The sequence below is a fragment of the Apus apus genome, chromosome Z (assembly GCF_020740795.1).
Source record: "Apus apus isolate bApuApu2 chromosome Z, bApuApu2.pri.cur, whole genome shotgun sequence".
Classification (NCBI taxonomy): domain Eukaryota; kingdom Metazoa; phylum Chordata; class Aves; order Apodiformes; family Apodidae; genus Apus; species Apus apus.
In genome coordinates, this window is record NC_067312.1 from 43355808 (window position 1) to 43371075 (window position 15268).

The 15268-nt window shown below is 42.8% G+C and overlaps 1 protein-coding gene and 1 long non-coding RNA gene across 6 annotated transcripts in view; both read left to right on the forward strand.

Moving 5' to 3' along the window:
• Positions 1-470: 470 nt before the first annotated feature.
• Positions 471-1100, forward strand: LOC127395399 (uncharacterized). The gene is made up of 2 exons (XR_007891794.1): positions 471-687; positions 982-1100. It is a non-coding gene; the product is annotated as an uncharacterized LOC127395399 (long non-coding RNA).
• A 2651-nt stretch (positions 1101-3751) lies between these two features.
• CDC42SE2 (CDC42 small effector 2) overlaps positions 3752-15268 on the forward strand; it is an 87683-nt gene continuing 76166 nt past the window's right edge. For 4 of the 5 annotated variants that reach the window (XM_051642329.1, XM_051642330.1, XM_051642331.1 and 1 more), the window contains exons 1-2: positions 3752-3994; positions 4836-4888. The gene's annotated coding sequence lies outside the window, so the exon portion shown is untranslated. The remainder of the gene's footprint in view (positions 3995-4835; positions 4889-15268) is intronic. The other variant, XM_051642332.1, reaches the window with a different exon arrangement.

Below are 15268 nucleotides of genomic sequence, written 5' to 3' on the forward strand. Positions count from 1 at the left end.
GTTCAGGTCTTTACATGTTGAGTGAGAGGTGAGTGAGTCAAGAGGACACATGTTCTTTTCCATTCTTCCCACACTTCTTTGGTGAGTGGTAAATATGTCTCCCTTTACTCGGTGAAAGAGCACCTTAGCTGGTGGTTCAGGTCTCTGGATCTAATTCAGAGAGAGACACAGGCTACCCAGAAGGTCGTAAGTGCATCAGTTTCCACATGGGCTGTTTTCAGACCATTTTAGAGGGGCTTATATCCAAAACCCATGCAGATTCAAAGTGTTTGCCAAGACTTCCAGGTGAAACTTCTGCCTCTTCTGGAAATAAAGCCATTTATCCCTTACCTGGACTTGTTCACCAGGAAAAAACATTTAGAGAAAACACTGGATGGTGAATATCCCCAGTAGCTTTCTCTTTCAGCAGAGGAGAAAGCCAGCAAGAGGCTATACTTGCTTCTCCACGCTTACCACCTCCGCTCATCAGGTTGAACTCCTCCTAAAGCTGCCTGTTATGACTAGATTCACCTGCAGAGTTGGTCACAAGCAGACCCTGGAAACGGACTGAATGACCAGACCATATATGTTGTTTCTTGTAGGCTGAGCCACATTAATGTACTGTACTCCTGGTTGTTTGCCTAGGGCAACTGCAAGAAACCCCACATTTGCCTGGATTACCATCATGAAGGTATACAATTGCTAGAGGTAAGGAATGTAAGTTGGTCAGCAAACAGCTCAGTGAATAGCTGCCTTAGCCACTTGTAATTGCTGGTCCACACCTTCACTGACTTGTATACAACCTTCATTAGAAACAGAGGAATCCCATAGAGTTTATGAGTATTATAGCCACCTACTCCTATTTAGTTACAGCTAACAATTAAATTTTATTTTTAATTTGAAAAAGGGAAGAATGCATTGTTAAATTTGGAATTATAAAGTAATTTTTCCCTTTTAAAAGCAACCTTTTTTTTTTTTTTTTTTTTTCTTTTTTTTCCACAGACATCAAAGCCTGCTATGATGGATCTCCATTTGTTTTGTTGGCTATACTAACTAGCAAGCTCTCTGTCCCACAGGATGGGAAGAATGTAATACATCATTAAAGATTTACATAAATATTATTTCTGACTGACCATTTCTTCATGCTTTGGCTTGAGGCTTTGATAACAGCAGGAGAGGGGAAAGTTTTTGAAATATGAAGTCTTGCCTATATTTGGTTATAGAGGAAATAATTAGTAAAAGTAGCCAGTAATATGGGCAAGACTCTAACTCAGAGAAGAAACCAGAAGAATTGTCAGTATTTAGTCAGAAGAACACAAGAGATACTTGCATAGTGGTAAAGACAGCATGACTGTGCCTTTGAGGAATTAACAACAGAGTACAAACCATTGGTCAGAGTACATTTGTCCAACTCAGTTCAATCTATTGAAGGCTTAATTGAGCTCATTTGCAAGCATGGCTGACTTGTTTCTTCTCAGTACTGATTAGTACTTTGTTAGAAACTATGGCAGCTGAATAAGAACCATTGCTGCCAGAAGCAGCCTGGCACATGACTTGTCCTCTGACAAGTATTTGGCACATGCTTTCCCCTGACTTTGCTTGCTGGACCTGGTTTGGAGAGGCTGGGTTCTTACAAGTTTATGCTCCTGGGCTACAAAATGTGCCTTTGGGCACTCTAGTGTCTGTGGAAACATGTGGCAGAGGATATGCCTGAAACTCTGAAGGTGTACCAGAATAATCTAAGACAGATGACTGTGGCTGCCACCACTTGACACATCTTTGTTCCTTGACAAGAATCACTCTGGGAAACAGTTCTAACTGTGTATTACCACAGGGTCTAATGAAAATGCCACAGCTCTTCAGAATACAGTGGTACTTCTGAAGTGGGCAGTTCTTCAAGGGAATTGTTAATATGTTAGCAGCTTTGGCCTAAGATTCCTGTGATGTTCCTGTGATTCACCTGCTCCTGTGTGAAATGTGGCAAATAACAGCCAGAAATTCTTACTTGTTTCATGTATCTTAAATGCACAATATTTAGGCAAAATGTTGCACGGTGTTCCCCTTCTCGGTTTGTACACTTACCAAACCAGGATAATGTTTCTGGAGAAATTTTACATGTAACTGCGTCTACTTGCAACATTTCAATTTAACTACACTTTTTTTGCAAGAGCTCAACAGAATTTCTGTTAGCGTGTCTTCCTCAATACTGTTTTGCATCTTCTTCCAAGAATTTTTAAGTGAGAGGAGTCCAGAGAAACAGAGCTTGAGAAGGAACTTCTGGTTAGACTAACTGGATCTGCAATCAACTCAGAGCAGAGTAGAGCAAAAGAATAACCTGTCTGCTGGCCACACTTCTTTTGATGCAGTCCAAGATGCTGTTGGCCTTCTGGGCTGCAATTGCATATTGCTGGCTCACATCCAGATTTTCATCCACTACTACCCCCAGGTCTTTTTCCACAGGGCTGCTCTCTAGCATGTCTTCCCCCAGCTGCTATTCATACGTCTGGTTGCCCCAGCCCAGGTGTAGAACCCTGTACTTGGCCTTGCTGAACCTCATAAGATTCACCTGGGCCCACTTCTCCAGCTTGTCCAGGTCACTCTAGGTGGCGTTTCAAATTTGAGTCATGTTTGCCACTTTTAGCTTTTGTCCATCTTTTTTTTTTAAAAGTCAATATATGGTCCAGTGGAATGGAATGGAGAGAACTTTCCTCAAGAGTTGCAATGGTGCCATACTTATTTTGAATCAGCAAATCATTTATGAGTGTGGAACACCCACAATGAGCCTCCTCGCAAGGTCAGGTTCGTATGGCTGTCACGGACTGTAGTGACTCCTGGGGGGCACACAGGATAGGGAAGTTTACCAATGTGCTGGGGGGCTTTGCTGCTCTCAGTAACTGGGGTTGGGAAGTCAGTGCTCCTTCTCTTGTCCTAGAGGGCAAACCTTAACCACACAGCTTCCATGACCTGCTTTCCACACCTCTTTAGGGTGTGCGGTGGCAGTACAAGATTTTGGACAGACATTGTAACAGTCAGGCATTTGTACTGACTGCCTCTGTGCTCGCAGTCTCCTCCCAGATGAACAGGAAAAGTATCTGAGGATGTGAGATCATAGAATCATTAAGGTTGGAAGGGACCTCAAAGATCACAAAGTTCCAACCCCCCTGCCATGAGCAGGGAGCCCTACCCCTAGACCAGGCCGCACAAAACCTCATCCAACCTGGCCTTAAAAACCTCCAGGCATGGGGCTTCAACAACCTCCCTGGGCAACCCATTCCAGTTCCTCACCACCCTTGTAGTGAAGTTTCTTCCTAATCTCTAACCTAAATTTCCCCTCTCTCAGTTTAAACCCATTACCCCTTGTCCTGTCACTGTCTTCTCTGACGAAGAGCCCCTCCCCAGCTTTCCTGCAGGCCCCTTTCAAGCACTGGAAGGATGACTCCGCCCGCCTCGGAGGACTCTGAGCTCTGGCTTCTCCCGCCTACGACCGGGAGGTCCCACCTCAGGGGGCCCGTTCGCGCCACCCGGCGCCGCCGCCCCGCGCGCGTGCCCGCCGGGGCGCTGCCGCAGCGGGGCCGGCAGGGGGCGCTGCCGCAGCGGGGCCGGCAGGGGGCGCTGCCGCAGCGGGGCCGGCAGGGGGCGCAGCGCCGGCGCGGACACGCAGCGGCAGCCGGCTCTGCTGCAGCCAAACCTGCTTTGTCCCCGCCCCGCCCCGGCCTGCCCAACCCAGCCGGCCCCGCGGAGAGCAGCTGCTCAGCCCGGGGATTCTCTCCCCGCGCCGCCGAGGTCGCCATCTTCACCCTCTCCTCCTCCTCGGAACCTCCCGGCCGGGCTCGCAGGCGCGGGAGGCGCCTGCGCCGAGCGCCCCGGCTGCGCGTCACGCCGGGCGGCAGCGGCCTCCTCCGCGGCTCTGCCTTCCCCTCCGCCCCGGCGCGGCGGGAGGGGCGCGGGGCAGCAGGGGACGGAGGTGCCGGGGCGCGGCGCGCAGACAAAGGAGCGGGCGCCGCCGTGGGCAGCGGTGAGTGGCAGGGGCAGGGCGCGGGGGTCTCCGCTCCCGCCGTCCCGCGGGGAGGGTGCCTGCTGGCGGGCCAGGCTGCGCCGCGGCCGCTGCCTTCCCCGCGCGGGCGCAGGGGCTCCGGCGGGGGCCGGGCTGCTGGCGGGGCTGCCACCCGAGCCCGCCGGTGCCTCCCGCACCGCAGTCCCCGCGGCCGAGCAGCGGCAGCGAGCGCTGAGCGAGGTGCCCGGCAGCGGTGGGAGCCGAGACGGGCGCTCCGGGGGAGCCTCCAGCGCCGCCGCGGGTGCGGGGCTGGGCAGCGCGGCGGGTGCGGGGCTGGGCAGCGCGGCGGGAGCGGGGCTGGGCAGAGCGGCGGGTGCGGGGCTGAGCAGCGCGGCGGGAGCGGGGCTGGGCAGCGCGGCGGGCACGGCGAGCGGAGCTCGGCAGCCGTCCCGTAGGACTGGCACTCGGACAAAAAGGACGGGAGCGATTAAAAAGACAGTAAGAGGGCTTCTCTTTTTTGTGTTTGGTTTTTTTTCCCCCCCGTTCCTTGCCAAAGCGTGTGGCGGGAGGAGAGGTGCTGCTGTGAGCAGGTGGGTGGGCAGCGAGAGGCAGAGCAGCGGGCACAGGGCGCCGTGCCCGGCCGAGGATGCTGCGGCTCCTCCGGCTGCCCCTGCCCGGGACCCCCTGCCCCTGTGACAGCTGTGGTGGCTCTGTGGCGCATCCCGAGGGATGAAGTCGTGTTTATCGCCGCTGTTTGAAAATGTAGCGCTTGTCTTCTGGGTTGTTTGGTTTTTAGGCAGCTATTCAGTGAGTACAAGCTTGTGCTCTTAGTGAAATTATAAATCTTGCTTTCCTACGCCAGGAGAACGCGAGGTCCTGTGATACTGAGCTGCGAAGTTGGATATGCATTAAACTGTAAGTCTTCTGATTTTGTTTTTGGACTTCAATGGATGAATGGAGTGATTAACTAAACTTAACTAAATCCTAACCAGACTTCTCCCATGACCACTGCAAACATATCCCTCTTGTACTGTGATAATTGGTTAAAAAATAGGAAAGTAAAGAAAACCTGTAAAGTCTTGGAGGAGGAGTTGCCTTAAGCTCCTTTTTTTAGGGATTGGTTTTTTTTGGTGATGGGTCTTATTTAATCCTCAAGGGCTGACAGTCACTTTTAAGCTTAAATCAATGTATAGGAAACACCTGTAAGTGTAATACTAGTATGTTTCCTTGTATTTAACCAAAGTACTTAAGATTAGATTATACATTTTCCTCACACACAAGGGATGTTTAATCAATTAATTTGCTGAGGTAATCTGATTATGAATAGCTCAGTGAATGATAGAATGGTTAAGGTTGGAAGGCACCTTAAAGATCACTAGGTTCCAATCTCCCTGCTGTGAGCAGGGACACCTCACACTAGACCAGGCTGCACAAAGCCTCATCCAACTGGGCCTTGAACATCTTCAGGGAGGGAGCTTCCACAATCTCCTGAGGCAACCTATTCCAGTGTGTTACTACCATCATGGTGAAGAATTTATTCCTAATAGCTAATCTAAATCTCCCCTCTTTCAGTTTAAAACCATTACCCCTTGTCCTGTTACTACCCTCTCTGGTGAAAAGTTATTTTGATGCAGCCCAGGATGTGGTTGGCCCTCTGGGCTCTAGCACACACTGACGGTGGCTCGTAGAGAGCTTCTCACCTGCTAGCATCCCCACGTCCTTCTCCTCAGGACTGCTCTCCAGACATTCTCCCCCCAGTCTGTATTTGTGCCTGGGGTTGTGCCAACCCAGGTGCAGGACCTTGCACTTGGCCTAGTTGAACTTCATGAGTTTGGCACTGGCCCACCTCTCCAGCCTGAAGTTACAGATGTGTTTCATTATTGAAATACAGATGCAACTTTGAAAGATGTAATAAAATACTAGATTTCTATTTTAGCAATTTTTGAAGGATGAAAGGGACTATTGTAGATTAAGTTGTAGAAGGTGATCAAGCAAGTGATTAGAACCACTAATAACAGCTCAAATAAGCAATGAAATAAATCACTGTATAAATTCTAGTATGCACGTAAGTTTAGTTTTATGTCAATAGTTGCATCACTACTGTATTAAATTTAATTTCTTCTCTTAGCTTGGTTAAGAAACTAGAATCTGGATGTAGCTGTTTGGATACCTAAAATTATTTTGCTAGTGGCTAACACTTTCTACACACTTTCTGGTTTAAGGAAAAGCTGGTATCCTTTGCACAGCAGAGAATCATTTAATATGTGTTCAAAAAACTTCCTGGTGAAATTTCTGTGTATTCAGACCAAAGTTGTGTAGCTGTTTCATTGAAAAATAGACAGTTTACTTACACTGCCGTGTAACTGGACAAAATAAATTGCTCTGAAACATATAGTAATTCTGACCTTAGGAGGGTGTTAGAACTTCTGTGCTGGCTTGCAATGTGGGCAGCTTTGTGGACATGATAGCTTGTCATGATAGGGGAAAGGCATAAATGTTTTTAACATCTCATAATAGTTTCTGCTGTCCAAAAAATAAGATGAGTTGATTTAGGTATAGGAAGGGGAGTAGAGAAATTGTGTTTGTGTGTGTTCCAAGTGGTTTTCTAAATCTTTTACTGTGACTTTTTAACCTACATATCAGGGCTTTCATTGCAGTGATAAAACATTAACCCTAGAGTATTGTTGAGAAATCAGATCATGTCCTATGAAGGCATTACAGTAAACAAGAAATGTTAAACATAGCATTTCATGGTTTTCCCCAGCAAGAAGTATAATCAACACTGTCTTACATTTATAGAAGAAGTTTGTGGTTGTGAAATGATGTTAATCAGCAGCTGCTGCCATAATTCCATGTCCACTGGAGAGGAGTCTTCCTGTGTAACACCTGGTAACTTGAGCAAGCCTTTTAGAACAAACTTGCACAAACCCTTTAGATATTTGTGCCAGACCTTTTGACCCTCAAAGGTGGCATGTTAAGGGGATTATTTTTTTGCCTCTATGGTTAGGATGTCTTGCTAGATTTACAGCACTACTATAAAAACACCTATGTTTTTCTTTACACTATTGACATATGGATGACAAGGCAAAAAGCTTGCATTCTGTTGTGCATGGCTGAGGTGGCAGTTTCTTGGAATTAAAGATATTTTTTTTTCCAACTATTAAGACATTTGCTTTGGTTAGTATGACTTATAGACCAACCTTTAAGCATTAGACATAATGTGGAATTAAATGACTTGATAATGTTAAAAGTACTTGCAGGTCTTTGCTTTGTTTTATTTTTGGTGAACTTAGCTTGCAGAGTGGCAGATTATATGTAAGCTTACCGTTCCATGTTGCTAGGAATAATCTCTTGCCAGTCTGTTTTGCAAACTGTGTTGTGATTCTTGCTATTCTGTGCAGAAACCTACTGGGTTCTGGTCAGTGTCACTGAGTACTAGTATAGAATTACTTTGACTTACTTTTGATGGATACTTGGACCGTTCAAATTAGCTTTCAGCAACTTAGTTGCAACTCTTTATTACTTTACAACCTGAGCCCAGAAACTGCATATCTATTTATCACAGAAGTTACTACTGCAGTGCATGTTTTTGCTAGATATGGTTCTCGCTTGTATCAACGACTGTCGCTGTACATAAACATGTGTCTGAATGCCCCAGTTATCTTTGGTCACTGCCTTACCTCTGGGTATCTGTTTCTCACTGAACACCTCTCTGTATGCTCAGAGAAAATGGGTGAAGACTAGTGTGAAACTTCATAGAGCTTTGCTGTACCTTGCTGTATCATATTCATTAAAATGTGTTTGCTAATATCTACCATATCTGTTTAATATTCGGCTTCTTGTGTCTCCTAATATTATTAGCCTGTAAAGATAATAACTGAGTTTTAAAAGAGCTGAGGCTGTTGTGAAGGTATTAGTTACTTCTAATACCTTAAGTAAAAAGTTAAATAAATGCATTCTTCTACATGCTGAAGGTTTGCAGGGAATTGGCTGCTGTTTACTCCACAATGCAGCTGTTAAACCTATGCCCATTTTTTAATGCAATTTTATCAATTCTTAAAGCACCCTTGGTAGGGTTAACGTGAAGGATTTTTTTTTATATTATCTGTGTCTTGCTGAGTTACAGTTGTGTTGAGAGTGCTAAAGCTATGTGTACATAGCAGCCTTCCAGTAACTTAAGTGGCTACAGGAAAGCCAGAGACAGACATTTTATGAGGAGATGGTGTGATAGCACAAGGGCTGATGTTTTGAAGATGAAAGAGGGTAGATTTTGGTTAGGTTAGACATTAGGAAGAAATTCTGTAGTGTGAGGGTGGTGAGACACTGGAACAGGTTGCCCATGGTGGTTGTGGATGTCCCCTTCCTGGAAGTGTTCAAGGGCACGTTGGATGGGGCTTTGAGCAACCTGGTCTAGTGGCAGGTGTCCCTGCCTGTGGCAGATGGGTTTGGCACTAGATGATCTTAAAGGTCCCTTCCAATGCAAACCATTGATTTATATAGTTTATATTCATTCTCTATATAGGACAATACAAATACCAAAGGTTGTGGTGGATTTGTTTGTTTAACCTGTTTTTTACCTGGGGCACAAAGAGCCAGGTACTTGCCTTTGCTGCCAGTCTGTTGGTCTCTGTGTTGTCAGGATATATTTTTATTCACAGCAGGATGATCCTCATTTCTTAAGATGATGGTGTTGTGTTTTTTAAAAATTTCTGTTGAAAATTGTAATAAATGAAAGGATACTGCATCAAGAGTGATCCCACCTGTGGAATGCTCACAACACGTATAGACCCATTGTAGTCCAGACAAATGTGCATTTTACTGAAACAGTATATACATTAAGAATTCCTTTAAAGAAAATCAATTGTTTTGAAAGGAACACTTCCACAGATAGCTACTCAAGTGTTGTAGGAGATAATGGACAAGTCTAGATAATGCTTTTTATATTGAATGTATACTGTTTCTTTTATCAAATCCTTAAACTTAGTTCCCTTTCTTTTAGAGACAGAAAGCATAATGTGAAAGCTTTGTTGCTTTGTTTTTACTGGTTGAGGTCATATTAAGGCATTTTTGCTAGTGTTCCTCTGTAAAGACAGCTTTATCAAACTATTTGTGGCTTATTGTCCCTTTTAAAGTAACTTAAGTTGTGTTTGTATCTATTTAAAGGTGCTGAGAGCATTTAAAATACTGTACTGTTTCAAAATCCCAGGCAGCAGATTTTGCAAATCACCATGGTAATACATGCGTGTGTTGGAGGGGGAGGAAGACTGAAGACAGAACCTGTATTAACAGAGTCTGTTAATACTGCGTATGCTCAGTTCCACTAGCACTGCTTGTTCTTTGATGTAGATATGTTCTTTGCTTAAAAGCAAAGTAATGTGAGGCAGCTAATACTGCTTATAGTAGAGTGGTTTTTTGGCGTGATTCTGAAACTAATCCACTGAAATAATCAGATATGTGGGTAATCAATGAGTCATCTTTCTGTTCAGAAAATGGCATATGAGAATCTTGTAATCTTGCAAAGATTCTTAAAAATGTCTTTGCCTCTCTAAGAACTTATAGATGGGCTTAAAAGTCAGTGTTTTACTGCTGGAGCTACATACCAAGGACACTTGCTACTGACAGCTCATGTTGTGGTGATTTCTGTCGAGACATTGCAGTTGTTTAAGGTTCTTGGTTTTGGGTCAGCCTGTCTGAATGCTTTTGTACATGCAGTTGTTGCCTTAGCTACACAATTAGTTTTCTTATGTAGTCACTACTAGTTTAAATAAATAATAAAAAAAAATTAAGAGGAACTGTGCTCTGTTCTTGAGTGCTGAAATTGCTTCCTAAAAATTACCTTTATTCACTCAGTGCTGACAACACACACTTATAAATTTTGATGAATTTATAGGAATTTATATGGCTGGTTTTTTGTGTGGGGAACAGGAGAAGTTAAAGCTGACATCTATTGACTCATGACTACAGTAGTCTAACTAAAGTGGAAAAAAAAAGGTAGACTTGGAGAAGGATGATTTGTTTTCCCTATTACTATTTTCCCTATTACTATATTGTTTTCCCTATTACTATATAATTTAATGAGTTACAGTATCTTACTAATTTAAAAATACTGGCCCACTGCTATTGAGAATTGCAGAGGCATTGATACTGGTTCAAAATGCAGACTAAGTTATAATTAATTTTGTATTAGATGGCCTGAGACAATGGGCTTTTTTACTCTTTTATTGCATGGATAAACCCTATAGCAAAACCACTAAGGGGATTATGGAGTCAAAATGTTCTCTCTGTATCAGAATCCAGATGAGTCAGGGGAGGCTCAGGAAAGACACTCATGCCACTGGCAGAGTAGAGTATTTAGACTGGTGTGACCTGAATTGACATAGTCAGCTGTAGGTCTGAGCCATCTGTATGTGCATTCACATGGTGTATTTTTTTCTAATAACTCCATTAACTTATAATATGCAGTGTGTTTATTACTATGTTGATTTGTTGCTTGGTTTTTTTTCAAAATGCCAGGCCTCATTTTGAGAGGGTACATGTGGTAAGTGCTGACTTTGAAAGTCTTTGCCATAGGAAAACAAGTTGCAGTTTTTCAAGGCTGTTTTTGTGAAGGCTGAACTCCACTGTGTGGGGAGTGGAGCTGTGTGTGTAGCTAGGTCCTTTATTTTCTTGTTGAAGAAGATATTTAATGTCCACTAACAGGATGTCTCTCTTTCCAGTTCTTTAAAAGGCAAAACTTCAGGGTCAACAGGACTTCAAACAATGATCTACTGTAGTTTTGGGTGATTTTTTTTTTTATTTTTTTTTGTGGTTGATTACTTTGACCTGTCTACTTCTGTTATGTACAGGATTTGTAGTAGCACACAGGTAGATTGATACTTATATGATTTAAAGGAGACAAGTATCAGATTCCCACCTACTTCCCACCAAAACTTGTGAAAGTATTAGACTTGGCCATTTCCTTATGAAAAAGGAAATATTTTCTATATAGTGAGAGATGACTGTCAGATTTAGGTTACATGGTAATAAAAAAAAAATCTAAGAAAGAAGTATTAGCGCACAGATACTTTTCCCTGCTGTTTATGAAAGTCTTAGCCTCTCAGGCATTGTAATGCATACTGAATTTCTCCATAATAAAAATTCAGTGGGTCTAATTGGAATGAAATCCAAGATTTCATGCCTTACATAGCTGAATTTCTGCACTTCCAGCATCTGACTCAAGTATCTCTTGGTCTTCTCCTTAGTGTGTTCATACAATGTTATTCATTCATCATCCCAGTAGACACACCTTCGTCACTGATAAGCCAAATAATTTTATTAGAACAGAGAAGAAATAGGAAAACTTGATGCCAGCACAGATAAACATGACACGGAGGTCAGCCTTCTATATGTCTGACTTCCAGTAGTTTCCAAGAGGATTATTTGTTTTTTTTCTTGGGAAGATTTCTGGAGGACAATGGAGGTAAATGTAAACATTATTAGATATTGAAATGTTGTAAGGTTGCTGTTGTCTGAGGAAAAAAGGTATTCAATATATATACTTGTGTCACTGTTAGGGCTATACAATCATCAAACATTATTTTGGCGAAGGTAGTTATAGCCAATTCCTAATACTATTTCTCTTTGTAATTCATTGTCGTGAAGTCTCTTTTTTTTTTTTTCTTTTTTACCACCCAGATTTCTAGTCTAACAAAAAAGGTGATCAAAGCTTTCTCAGTCTGACATGTAATGCTGTCCAGACAAGTTTTTTGCTTCTCATTTTTCCTCTCCAGCATTCCTCTCTTGATTTACCATTTTTCACAGAATCACAGAACTGCCAGAGTTGGAAGAGACCTCTAGAGATCACCTAGTCCAACTTCCCTGCTAAAGCAGGATCACCTAGAGCACATTACTCAGGACTGCATGCAGGTGGATTTTTAATATCTCCAGAGCAGGGGAATCCACACCTTCCCTGGACAGCTTATTCCAGTGCTTTGTCACCCTGACAATAAAGAAGTTTTTTCTCATATTTAAATGACACTTCCTGTGCTCCAGCTTGTGCCTGTTGCCTCTCATCCTATCACTGGGAACTAGTGAAAGGAGTCTGGCTTCATCCTCCTTGCACCCACCCCAGACATTAATAAGGTCTCCCCTCAGCCTTCTCTTCTCCAGGCTAAACAGTCCCAGCTCTCTCAGCCTTTCCTCATAAGGGAGATGCTCCAATCCCCCAGTCATCTTTACTGCCCTCTGTTGGACTCTTTCTGGTGGTTCCCTGTCTCTGTTGAACTGGGAGCACAGAACTGGATGCAGTATTCCAGACGTGGCCTCACCAGGGAGGAGGGGGAAGATGGCCTCTTTCTGCTTACTGACCACACTCTACTTTATGCACCTGAGGATTCCATTGGCCACCTTCTTCATTTATAGTCTGTATCACCTGCTCTCATCTTCCTCAGCTCTTTGTTCATGGTCTGTAAAGTTTCTTGACTGTCTTTTCTGAAAACTATAGGGATAAAAGTTAAAAAAAAAAATAATTACGTTTTAAATCTGGCTTATGTCAGTCTGAGAAAAAACAGAAAACTCTGTTCCCTAGTTTGTGAGGAAGGAAGGGCTGAAATATGACAAAGAAACCCTCAGTGAAAGTCAGCAAGCAAATGTCTTGCCACGTAGCATGAAAGATAAATGCCAGGAAGCTCAATAGCAGAGGAGAGTTGAGTTTTGATTTGCATTACTTTTGGCTTTTTTAGGTGGGGATGTGTTTTTTTAAAAGATAAAATCTACAAACCATTGCCCTATCTAACATATGCATCTCCTGATGTATAAAATATAATTTACTACTACTTTTACCTTATTCTACATGAACATTTGAAGTGCGAACTGGATCACTTGGCATTCTGTGCTTCAAGGCTACTTTGTTTTTTGAAGACTACTTCTGATATATATACGCAGTCAAAATTATTTATCATTACAAGTGGATGCTCTCTGAATACTGGGATGTTCCAGCTTGTTGGTTTTGTTTTGTTTTTGAATAGAGGTTAAACACCAGTAAATAATCTATCACTACTTAAATAGCAGATTCTAGAGCAGTGATTACTGTCACTAGACCACCTCTTTGTATTATTGCCTGTAGTCCTTGCAATCCATCTTTCATGTTACTGCAAACTGCTGAGCTTGGTAGCAGATGTCAGGGACAATAACTTAATAACAAACTGGTTTGCTAAACTTCACACATCTTGAGTCTTAGCTGCCAAGTTGCATATTTTACTGGGTACTTAGTACAAGCCAGTTATTTCCTTAACTACTTTATATTGCCAGTGAACTCAGGCTTGTAATTAAGAAGGTTTATTTAACCAATCTTGCACACAATGTTGAAATACACATCTGGTTTAGGGCTTTTCCACCAGCCCCTACTAAAATTAAGGTTTGAACCTAGCAAAGGGAGCAGCCAAAACTAAGTAGTTAACTGCTTTTGAACACATACTCCTTATTTATTTCCTTTAAGTACATCATACTGTATACACACACAATTTTTATATGTATATATTTAAAACTATATGTAAACATATTAGGATAAGTATAAAGAGCACCTGAGACTGCACAAGTCAGTGAAGGTTTCTTCCAACACTGCACTGAACAACAGGTAACCTCCAATCCTTGATTTGTCTCATTCTGACACCTGTGGTGCTCTGCAAAGGAGAAGGTTTGGAGAAACTCCTGACTCTCCCTCTTGCTAGCTGTTTTCTTTCTGCTAAAATGAAGTTACTTGGCTCTTTGTTCCAAATAATATGCTTTGGGAGCTGTATAGAGAATTACTTTTTTATTATTACTATTTTGTAAAACTGAGGATCTCTTCAGTGAATAACCTGCTGCTGAAAGAAAGGAGTAGGGTAACTGAAGTTGTGAAATTCAGGTATGTCAGTTTACTTTTTCACTTTAAATGTTGAGGTAAACATAGATGACAGATCTATGAATATTTGTTGTGGTACCAAAACCATCCAAGCATAAGGGGGATTTTAACCTTAAGTAGATTGAATCCAGTTTCATACCTTTTCTCGTGAATTCTAAGCAGTGCTTCCAGGACCTCCCTGCTGATGAGCCCCTGATGAGAAGCCCAGCAGAATTATGGTACACAAATGTCCTTTGTACTGCTAATAAAAACATTTCTTAGTATTCATATCTAATTCAGACTAAATTTGATAGGGGGTCCAGATATTTTGTGACCCTCAACTAATGTAACAAATTATTTTTTACAGCAGTTGTCCTGCTGCCCCAAAAGATCTCTTGGTATTCATATGCACAGCCATGTATACTTCATCTAGATTTCCTTCTCTAATTTTCTTACCGAAGTATATCCTTGATGGATTTGATAATTACTTTATGGCAGTTTCACATTCTGGTTCCTTTGTTCAAAGTAAGTCGTCTAAAACATCTCCAATACCTAAATCTTCAATAAGATGACAACACTCCTTTGGTGTTCTTTGTGTGATAGCTTTGCTGGCTTTAATAATTTAACTTGCAATTTACTGTAATGTGCTACTGCTTATCCTTGTTTGCTCAGCTTTAAAGGACTTATCCAGCTTGACCTTATTACCTTCTAATTCCCATCAAGTACACATGCTTTGGTGTGGTGTTTGTCACAGTTTAACTCAGGATCAGCAATTAAATCAATGACAACAATGCTCTCTATCCTCTCCTCCTCCCACCCTGGTAGGAGAAGGAGAGAGAGAATAGAAAGAGAGATTTTCCAGATTGAAAAGTAAACTAGACAGCTTTAATGAAATACTAATGATGAAAGAAAATATGTACAAATACATACAAGTATGTGCAGGAATGTGCAAAATCCTATTGCCTCCCCCCAGCAACACCCAGTGCACTCTTCTGAGCTGGGGCAGTCCTGAAAAAAGTCCTGAACCACTTCTGAAGATAACAGCAAGGTAGACAGGACCTGAGGGCAGAGGTACAGGGATACACACACAGGCCTAGGGATCAGAGGAGATGGCTAGATGGAGTCCTCCCTGGACACGAGCCATAGACAGAAGAAGGAGGAAAAGGGAAGTTCACTTCTGTGATCCCTGAATTTACAGCAAGAATTACATATGTATGGGATAGAATAGTTTGTCTGGCCAATTGTGCCATCTGTCTAGTCTGCTCCTCCCTGCAGGAGGGTTGTAGATATGACTCTTCTGCTCCTTTATTGTCTGAAGCAGCAGATCCAACAAGCAGAGCAACGTGTCCTTGGTCTCTCAGCAGTAACTATAAACATTCGAGCATTATCAGTCCACTGGCTGGAAAACTTTGCTGTTAATTTCAGCAAGTGTGCTG